This window comes from Onychostoma macrolepis, chromosome 23 (genome assembly GCF_012432095.1).
Source record: "Onychostoma macrolepis isolate SWU-2019 chromosome 23, ASM1243209v1, whole genome shotgun sequence".
NCBI lineage: Eukaryota > Metazoa > Chordata > Actinopteri > Cypriniformes > Cyprinidae > Onychostoma > Onychostoma macrolepis.
The window spans coordinates 19140500-19152105 of record NC_081177.1 but is presented as its reverse complement, the minus strand read 5'-3'; the positions used below and the strand labels follow the sequence as shown (position 1 = coordinate 19152105).

Below are 11606 nucleotides of genomic sequence, written 5' to 3'. Positions count from 1 at the left end.
AATAATAATACAATTATGCATAGAGACACAAGCCAGATTCACATGCACACACAAACGCAGAACTCAGTGATGTGCTACACTGGACTCTAAACACTGAGCAAAGCCGTTTAATATTCTTTCTGAAACAGAGAAAACGTGACTCACTATCCAGAGGTTTTGGAGAGAGCCGGGTCCCCTGGGAGAGGGGGAGTTCAAGTCTCTGAGGTGTGTAAGGACTATTAAACTAAAAGGAACAAAATGAAGCTACCCATTTTTAGCTTGACCAGTAAAGACCAGCATATGCTGCACTGTAAAATAAAAAATAGAATCAAAAAAGCTTAATAAAATAAAAAATGTCAAAGTGGTGCCAAAATCGCAACCGAAAACTGAAAAGTCACATCACTTTAAATGAAGGAATTTGAGTTCTCATAAAATCTAGTAGAAATAAATTACTGATGTGTGAAGTGGATAAAAAAATTTGCCTATTAAAAATGACAAAAGCTTTTTTTTTTTACAGTTGTTTTTTCTTAACCCCTGTAGCAATGCAAAATTGCCTCTACATTATCTTGCACTGTTATTAACCATATTTTCTTTTATACACAACTAGAGGTTTTTGTTTGAGACAGGGACATGTCGGCACATGTCCCCGTCTCAAACAAAAACTGCAAAAATAAAATACAAAAATAAAAATGTAAACTTTATTTTAAAATTAATAATTTCTTATTTTAGAATAACTAAAATCTTGAGATATCCTGAAACATTGTGAAAATGCCAAAAAAAAACATAATAGGAGGCAGTGCCTCCAGGTCACTATGACTGGCTGATAATCCATTTATCATATTCACAACCTGTCACAAACATTAGATCAAATCTACAAGAATGGTTCAAGCTTGTGGAAATGTACAGACTAATTACAAAGTACCCACTCGTATATCACTTTTAGTCTCATCTGAATCATAAAAGAAACTTGACTTGAATTATTGAGCCAGTTTTTAGTGACCATTTTGCTCATTTGACCATTTCCACCTCTGTTCCACCACCTTACTGCATTTACTGCACTCTGAAGTCCATAAAAAGGGTCCATGGTACTTCGTTAACATGAAGGAATTTTCTGTATTGATTTTTTTCACAGGTGTTTTGAATTAAGCATTATTTCGTGTTTTAGGATTAAAGGAAATGTCCATAAATGTAACGGAAAATGTCCTGGCAAAAAAATAGCAGTAAACTTTTCCTTTTTTCTACAGATTTTTTAAGTGTAGGATATACTGTACAAAATGTAGGAGATACTGTATTGTACAAAGACATTTACAGTGACATTGCATTAGCAATTAAAAAAAAAAAAAAAAAAAAGTTTACAAATTTGACATTTTGATGCAACTTGGTTTAAATAATCTGATAATATAAAGAATGACATACATATACACACCTTTTTTTAGACATTGTTCTAGTTGTACTTAACAGTCATCAGTGCTGACAAGCACAGTTTTTGACAGCAGTCCCACCACTCGCTTCTGGACTGTAGATGTAATGTGTGCATGAGCTAGTTTGTGATATTTGGGTGAGAATGTTAATATATGGATGTGTGTGAGTGGTGGGTAATCTGCGGGGTGGGGTGGCGGGGGGTTATTGTCACACTTGTCCTGCGTGAAGAGCCGCTGTAGCGTGCAGCACTGCAGCGATAGGCCGAGCTCATTAAAATACAGACAGTCAGAAACAAAAGCATGCATACACTCACTGTGGTGTGTTCCTGTGTGATAACCGCCACGGTCCCTCATCTGAATTAGCCAGCCTTTGTAGTCTCACACACACACAAATGTATACATATGCACACACTTGAGCAAAAGTACACACTCTCACACATGCACTTTAAGACACATTATAGACCGTAATATACTTTAACAAGTAACAGGATATAAAATGCAAAAATTGGTTTCAAAATATGTTCTAGAAAAATAGACTGAACATTTACTGTGTTCATTAACATCACTTGCTAAATGTAAAAATCTAAATTATGTATATATATATATATATATATATATATATATATATATATATATATATATATATATATATATATATATATATATATATATATATATATATATATATATATATATATATATATATATATAAATCAGTATTTTGTCTGGTTTTCCAATAAAAATCTTTAAAACAAAAATAAATTTTAAGTAGCAAAATGTCAAAAAAATATATATATATTTTATAGATTCATACTTTTTAGATTTATAAACTATTTCTAGTGTTACAGTCTAGTGAAACTTGGCTTCTTTAGTTAATTTATATATTAAGATTATTAATAAACATTACAAATAGTTAACATGAACATTAAGTAGAAAAATATAAAATACAAAATAAAATGTAATGGTTTAATAATAATAAAAACTTTAAAAAAAATACTGAAAAATAATATTTAAAAAATTAAAAATATTTTAAAATAAAAATATTTCCTGTAAAACTGTTCAACCTTTCAGTATGGAAACATCAGCAAGCTTTTTTGCACTGCAATGGAGCTTCAATGGGTTTTAAGACCAACCAAGTACACAAGAATTTGGAATATAAAGTAATATTATTCAGTATAATTTTTTTAATTAGCAAAATAAATAAATGTCATGAACAACTTGGAGCCATTTCTCTACATATTTTATATAAAGTGTCTAGAGTTTGCAACTAACCTAAGCTTTCTCACTTGCACCCACATACCGCAACTGCAAGCTTCCACTGTATGTGCTTTGTATAATTTAACAGAATATAGCGAGCACCTTTGCCTCTGCTCATAAATGTGCCATCAAAATACAGTCAGGGTACATTTCTTCCAGTATTTTATTAGCAGGTTAACAGAGAAACCAATACAATCCTTAATTAATCTGCAAATGTGCAACTGCTTTACAACACCACAACAAAAAAAACAGTCCTCTGTTCATGTACTACTGTGTGACCAGTATATCTTATGAACACTGAGAGAGCGAGAAAGAGAGAGAGAAGGCACAATAAATATAAGAGGGTGAGGGGGGTGGGGGGAACGTGACCCCCCTCATCCGTCCCCCTACCCAAGGCTGGCCCCCAAGGACACCGCTGTGTGATTGGCCACCATTGGGACAGGAAATCGAAGAAGAGCGGAGAGAAAGAAAAGGTGTGATTTCACTAGCTAAATTACCCACGGGACTGATGAGAGAAACAAATCAGCGAGTGAGAGTCCTGCCTCAAGAAGCCAATATCACAGCACATCTCTTAGACTGAAATATGAGCCCATCATAGAACAAAATACGGCGTTTCTGTACATTGTCATAACTTACACCACCAAAAAAAAACAAAGCGTGATTGAACAGGTATAAAATAACTATGAAAGGTTTTTTTTTTTTGCCCTGACGCCATGAGCAAATCACGAATGCTCGTGCTATCAGAGATAAACACTGGTGCGCCCTACAACATGCCCCAATGTCAAACATCCAACCGGGATCTGAAGCAAGGTCACTCCAGCTCTCCTTTCACCTCCCTCGCTCTCTTTCACACTCTCCTGCACTCTGTCACTCAAATGTTTTGCAGTAATTTCACTGTATCAGAGCATCTGTCTGTAAACAGATAAACGATAGCCTATCTGGCTCTGTTCAGAGAGATAAGACTTTCATCTCTCTCCTGCTCTGTCTCTTTAACTCTTACCCACCTTGCCTTTTTTTTTGACAGATTCAGATGTTAAAGGAATGGTTTCCTCAAAAATGGAAATTCTGTCATCTCACCATCACGTTGTTTTAAACCCTGAAAGACTGAAAGCCATCATCTAGTCGACTGTCCACCGGTGAATACACATGCATCACTAGAGAATTATGACACTTTTTTCCCCCTGAAAGTCATAAAAATTCCCAGCAGTGTCATTTCCAGTGTATCTCAAATTATGACGTTCTGTGGTGGAAATATTTTTGGAATTAAATGGCTGACTACTTTGTTATGCTAAGGCTAATTTCATAGTATTTTTGTACCTTAAATATGCACAGTTATATACTGTTGACACACTTTTGGCATAATTTGGCAATGAAAAAGATCTAGGTATACTTACCTTTTTTCTATCATTTTCATACTTCACATTTCATTTCATTTCATCTCAAGCTCAAGCTTCATTTTATGAAGTATTATCAAGTTTTTTTTTTTTTTTTTTATTCTGTGTGTTGGAAATTATGGCAAAACTGACAGCCATAATTAAAAAAAAAAAAGATAGAAATTATTTTAACACTATAAATTTGTTTACATTCCCAATTTTTTTATTTTACTGCCATATGTCCCTAACAAATCAAATTTATTGTTTTTTAGTATGGCTTTACATTTTTATTTTTATTGAATTATTTATTTTAATCTTACAACCCTAGTTTATTATTGTTTTTAAACATGTAATTATATATATATAAAAAATTTCCATTGAAAGCCTGACAAGAGTAAAATGATAAAAACTATTTATAAATGTGATTTGAAATGAGCAAATAGAAATAATGAAGCATAATAGAAAGCTTAAAAAAAAAAAAAAAAAATCAACCCGTGGGACATAAAAGTCCCCAAAGATGAAGAACCGCCTTTAGACGGGTCTGAGATGACATGAGGCTGAGAAAATGATGACAGAATTTCTATTTTGAGGTGAACTATCCCTTTAAGGGTGGCGTATCAAAAAATATTAAGGCAATTGCACTCTCCGCAAAAGCTCCTTTTCTTAGAAAAGCAGCTTTGTAGAGATGTCGGTGGAAGCAGTGCGCATCTGCAGCGCACCCCGGTTCAAATCTGATGCTTCAAACCAGCAAAGGTCTCACTATAGTTTGCAATGATGAAACAATACAGCTTGAATTTCACTCAACCTCCCTCTGTTCTTCCCTATTGTTCTTAACAAATGCTCTCCAACTTGATCTCTGTTTCTCTATGTTCACCCCACTCTCTCTTCCCCTCTCCCCATCATAGGCACACACAAACACACTCGCACACATGCTTTTCATATGTAAATCTCCTCGTGAAGCATCCAGTCTGGTGCTAGCGTGCTAAATCATTAGCTCCACAGTGACAGAGAGTGCCTCGTATCATTACATCTAATTAGAGCCTTTCTGTTTCCTATCAATTAACAGAGCAATTAAAACCACTGTGGCATGATTACCAACTAACTGCTGACTCAGGGGCAGATATAGAAAACAATGGAATCTGAGGATACATGTGCAAAACAAACAAACACACACACATAGTGTTGATGTTAGCATGATTAACGGCTGAGCGTACCTACTCAAATGCAGCAGCACATTAAGAAAGCCATTTGTATTATTAATAAACTGATTCCACAGTCCTTGTGGATGATGTGCAGGCGGGTGCGTGCATGAGAGCTCAGCCTGACTGTGGAGGGAAAAAATAAGGATGGAAAAGTAGAGTTAACACATTTGAAGAGAATCCTTTTCGCTCGTTCACACCAATAACAAGCACGAGAACAAATTTACGTGTGTGTATGTGTGTGAGAAAGAGAGAGAGGAAGAGAGAGAGAGAAAGAGAGAGAGAGAGAGAGAAAGAGAGAGAGAGATTGTGTGTGTGTGTGTGTGTGTGGGGGTAGAAACTTGCTTATGAGGTGGGTTTTAGCAAAAAAAAAAAACTATGCAGCTGAAGATTTATTCTCCATTTATGTGAACTGGAGTATGGGGACTAGTAAAAGAGATCATCGACTAAAATGATTGCAATAAATGACAAAATATATACATACATTACATTTTTTTTTTTTTTTTATAATATATTTTTAAATATCTATAAAAACATGTGTAACATTATGTAAATTTAAATGTAAAAATCTAATAAATTCTCTATATAAAATAAAAATAATAATAATTCACTTTCACTTATTAACAAACAAAAACATATACCAAATATAATGATAATGATAATAATACAGATTTTGCAAAGTATTTGCAAATGGGCACATTGTATTTATGTTAAATTTTTTTGTCTCTCTATGCATGTAATAAATATACAAATATAAAGATACATACATATACGTATGTGTGTATATATGTATATATATATTTGGTGTACATGACGTATTATATTGACGCATAGCTATATAATATTGTTATTGTGTATTTTAATACTAATAATATTATACAATGCTATATTACGTAATATTTATGACTTTTGAGAATTAAAAATACTTTTTTCATGAGGAGCTAAACCTACATATATCTTCTTGTTTCCATGACTACTGGCTATACTGCTTGTGGACCATGATGCTGTGCAACACTATATCGAAAGGAGTGTGCTTTATTTTTCGATTTTATTTATTTATTTTGCAAGAATGTTTCTGTCAACAAATCCAGGCCACATTTATACAGTTCAATCCAATATGAACTGCACTGAACTGTCTTTACTGGACACCACAACATACTTTATCTAAAGATGAGAGAATTGTTAAAACACTTTCAGTCTGAGTGTCTTAGTGTTAATAAGTGTGTATGCAGTGAAACTACACTGTGTGTGTTCATATGAGTGTGTTGTGTGTAAATTCAATGTGGCCTCGAGGTTGGGGGGGGGGGGTAGGTATGATTCAGCACCAGACACTTGGCACGTGCCTTTCTCCCTCACACACACACACACACACACACACACACACACAAACACACACACTCTAGCGCGTGCACAATAAATCCTCTTCCCCCTGAGGAGGAGTCCGAGGGAGTGATGTGGAGGAGGGTTGAGTCAGGTGGGGACCAACATCCCTCCCCCACTTCTCCCCTCCATCACCACATTACCCACAAAATGAGACAAATAGAGCCGCTCCGCTCACTCGCGCTCTCTAATTATGTAGGGGAGGTCAGAGTTCATGTGTGGGGGGTCGAATCTGAATTTTGGGGTGGTATTACATTTGGTATGCAGATCAACATAAGCGTGGCAGTTCTCCGTGCATCTGCGTGTGTTTTCAGCGGGGTCACCGGCTGTAACGTCTACGTGCGCCAGCCGGCCTGGGGAGGGACGAAAGGTTAAAGAGGTCAAACTCCTCACGGGACTCAGACGGCACCTCATCATGCAAACATGAATATATATACAAACCGATACGGACCAACGCGTTGCTGCTATTGACCTTCCCCCTTAACCGACCTTGACCCCAACAGAAGGAAGACAATCGTTCTAAAAATAGAAAGAGTCTTCAGGGTGGACGGTTTGGGCTCCATATGGTCGTTCAGATTTGGGAATGAATGTTAGGAGGTGGTTTCGATCCCGTTGTGGATGCGGTACTCTACAATGGAGTGCACTGTCACCGGCAATAACACTCTCAGTGGTACTGCGGTACAGCTTCACAGGTTCGTCTGCTCGTGACACACTTCCACAGAGGCACTGCAGAGAGGAGGCGCTGCCGAGCCTAGTTCAGGACAGACCCAGAATCAGATCATCTCAAATCTGCAGAATATAGATGTTATATTGTGGATCACATGAACCCGATCGGGATGTGAAGCCCTAATTCTGTGTAGATCCATGAAGAATTATTTGATCTGATGGGCTGTTAGGATGAGCTTATGGTTGTGGCACATCAGCTGATTATAGAATGAATTAAAAATGAATTTTTTCATCATTTGCTAAAGTGTTCTGAATGGTTGCTTGAACCCATCCCTTGAGTCTTAGATATGACTTCAGTTGCAAAACCATAAATCTGATTAATTAGACAAGTAATTCTGCACCATATTTTCTATGGTACAATGGTATAATACAGACATATTAGAATAAATATTATGATACATTTCTGAGAGATCATGTGACACTGAAGACTGGAGTAGTGGCTGCTGCAAATTCAGCTTTGCCATCACAGGAATAAATTAGATTTTAAAATATATTCTAAACAGTTATTTTAAATTTTGATAACATTTCACAATATTAGGGTTTTTGCTGTATTTTTGATCAAATAAATGCAGCCTTAGTGAGCATAAAGACTTCTTTAAAAAATAAAATAAAAAATAAAAAAAAACTGACCCCAAACTTCTGAACAGCAGTGTATTTATATAATTTTGGGATATATCTTTTATATATACACATAGGCCTATATAAATGTTTTTATATATATATATATATATATATATATATAAACTAGCATGAATCGTTTCTCATCTTGCACGGTATACATAGTTGTATAATTAATTAATTATATATATTATATATGAATTATTTATTAAATATTTATATAGGCCTGTGCATATATAAAATTTATTTCCCAAAATATATATATTTTATTAATTAATTAATTAATTAATTATACAACTATGTATACCGTGCAAGATGAGAAACGCATTCATGACACATCACAACCTTGGCTTGTCTTCATCTCACAGCGATTGGCTGCCACTTGGCATTTCTCACCTTTAATTTCCATGAAGTTCTGCATTTCCTAACTTTTTAATGCTTTCAACACTGTTGTCAATCTCACAAGCCGTTACCCAGATAGCATCGATAATAATAGGAAATGTCCAACTCCACTCACCCTATGCCAGTGGACATGTATGGTTAAAAGGCTGGGGTTTGATCAAATCCTTAATTCAGAGTATGAACAATAGCGATAGTGATGCTTAACTCATCAAGGAATACTAATTAAAGTACAACCAATCAGTGGAGAACTAAATTAAACTCAGGTCATCGAATTGGCATGCCTGTGCTAATTTAACGTAATCAAGAGATTTGTGCTGCTCAAGCTGGAAGGAGTCCAGGGAGTCAGCAAGAATATAACTGATGACATACATCACGTCTCTCTCTACAGCAAGCTGTGGATATCCTTGATTTGGTGTTTAAGGGAGTGTAGTATACACATAGTGAGAGAAGATGAGTGTGTGACAGATGGCCACAGATTTTGGTGAGTGTGTGAGCGCGTACCAGCACAGCAGCCACCAAAATTCTCTGTTTTGATGAAATTTCCCTTATCTGCTCATAATCATATTATGTTCATCACTGCTTGTTGCTCTTTATTTACTGTAGAATTGAGTTACATGCAGTTAGCTCCAGTCCTTTAATTTGATTGGTGGTGTATAACACAGTATAATAGCGCTGGAAGTTGTGCTGGAAACTAATTAATAGCATACATATCTTAACTATAACCTGTCTCTAACTCTGCACTAGTTTACATGAAGAGAAAAAGACATTGTAAACACACTGTTTGGAATTCACAAGCTTTCTTTTGAGAATCTCACAGATAATTTGCGCAGTGAAAAGAAACAGAAATCCATCCCAGTCCTCTAAAAAGGGCTTGACATACTGCAGAATTCTCTTTGCAATACACTGCTACAATTACAACAGGACCAAAAACCCAAGAAACCCTCATTAGACTGGTGCATACCACAGCAGATTTTTAATACAACATCAATGTACGAGCACATTTCTGTGCATCTCCATCTCTGCAGTGACAATTCCTCGCCAGCATTTTTGGGATATTTCTCAAAACCCACATGAAGTCCATTTAGATTGCGTTGACCCTTTTATAGTATATATTTTGGAGGGTTGGCTCATTATGGTTACCTTGAGATTCCACTTAGTAACATTAGCCTCAGAATTGCCACACTGGTCAAAGCAATAGCTTACAAAACAGCCTTGAACTGTGCTGACAAAGAAAGATGGAAGACTTTCACCAGAAATCCAGGTTGATCTCTTATCATGACCTGCTGCTGTGTTTATTCAATTTCAAACCATCCAACATTTTTTCTTTCTTGATCTCTTTGTCTTAATGAGTGTGTTGTTTGCCATGCATGCAAGATGCAGAAGCAATAATCCACCTGACATGCTAGTTGTCATCCGCGAGTAAGGGAAACTGGGGAACTGAAACATTTTCTTTAAAAGACTAATCCAAATCTGCCATATTGCTATTTTTTACAGTACATGCATCTATGTAAACAGTTATTATGATCAATTTAAACAAATGAATGATATTTCATTTAATACAAGGAGTAATGGGAAATACACTACAGAAGACAGTACAATTATTTTAAGAAATACTTCTACTTCTCTGCTTCCGTCTATCCTGTTCTGACGGGTAAACCTGAACAAATCAGCGGTGACTGAGAAAATGCACATTTGCACGTGATCTATTAGGAGTTACAGATCTCCACGTGAACGTTCAAGCAAATTGGAAGCGTTTCAGGTCGCGCTGGCAGTCGTATATTAAGGGGGGAACAGGGGGCGGGGTGTGCAGCCCTGGGTTCTCCCTAACAACATTACAATGAAAAGAACAGGCGGCGAGGAACGACATTGTCATTAACCTCTGCCGCGAATGTAAATCAACGCCCGTTCACGCAAATTACCCCAATTCCACACAACCCTTCTCCAACGACTCGGCCAGAGATGACGAGGGGCTGCGCGGGGAGTGAACACACTGGCCTGTAATGCCTCCATCGCTAATATGTGTTTATTATTCTCTTGCTCCTCCAGCACTGTTTTTGCGCTTTTAATGTAACCGGTTTAGTCACGATCGATATGCATCACTAATGCAGGACGCCTTATCAAAAAATAGGCTGAAACAATCGCATAAGGCAATTTTATATCATTATCCTCCTCATCATCATCATCCAGAACACAAACATTATATCATCAGATTCATTACGCTCGGAGTGTCTCAAGCCACATTAGTGCGCCGAGAGACGCGTTTATTCCGCATTGACAGTCGTGATGGATGGACAGCTGCTGTCTCTGCGCGCGCTCGGTCGGGACGTCGACATATTGCACGTCATACGGAAAGGTAACAAATTCGCCAGGACGGCTCGAACCATCTGTCTGTGTGTCCTCGCCTGAACAAAGGGGGTCACCATGAGTCAGGACGCTCTGCACCCTCCTATTGTCCTGTCCTCGCAGTGTAACGGGCAGTCCTAAATAACAACAGCTGAAAATGATATTAAAGCTAATACATGGTCGTACTTCAATTATGAAAATACGCAAAGTAGTTTGCAATTGCTGTATGAAAACAGTCATTTGACAATGTAGGCATACTTTGAAACACTGTGAGCTATATAATTGGACAACATGCGTAGAAAATGGAGGCAGTTGTGTGGGCCCGCGCTCACAAAGCAAATCAAAATTTTCCAGCGAGCACGATAATCCCTGCGCTGTCCTGAGGGAAAATGTCTCTCTCTCTCTCTCTGTCTTTTGAATTCATGTGAGACTCATAACCATCTGGCTGCCGAACAGATTAATTTTTGTTTGAATTAAATATGATCGTTTTTGAATCATTTTGTAGCACGAAAAAGGCTACCTCCTGAGAACGAAAGAGATGACCAGATTTAATTCTTTATTCTCTTTTAGTGGATAAATGTGTCACCGAATTGGAGCTCTGGACAAGTCCTCAATGGGGAGGACATGAATTGAAATGGTTTATTTAAATATAAGACCAAAAGAATATCCAAGGCATTTTAAATTACAGTCAAATATTTTGAATATGACACTTGATACAGGAACGCCCACACAAATTTAGGCCTAGTGTAAAACAAATGAAAAAAGATGCTCAAACGGTTTCAAAGCACGCCTCCAAATCTAAAATACTGGAGCCATGGGTCGATTTTCAATTATGGTTTTCGATAATAAAGATAAACCAGCAGTCAAAACTCGGCTTAAAGCAGCCAAACTTACCCTCCCACCACCCC

At 36.7% G+C, this 11606-nt stretch overlaps 1 long non-coding RNA gene across 3 annotated transcripts in view; it reads right to left on the bottom strand.

Moving 5' to 3' along the window:
* Window positions 1-6062: 6062 nt before the first annotated feature.
* LOC131532607 (uncharacterized) overlaps window positions 6063-11606 on the bottom strand; it is a 63890-nt gene continuing 58346 nt past the window's right edge. The window contains exons 4-5 of one of the 3 annotated variants that reach the window (XR_009268929.1): window positions 7061-7398; window positions 6063-6962 (exon numbers count right to left, since the gene is read on the bottom strand). This is a non-coding gene — a long non-coding RNA (uncharacterized LOC131532607). Of the gene's footprint in view, window positions 6963-7060; window positions 7399-10855 lie in introns of those variants that run through there. The other 2 variants (XR_009268928.1, XR_009268927.1) reach the window with 2 other exon arrangements.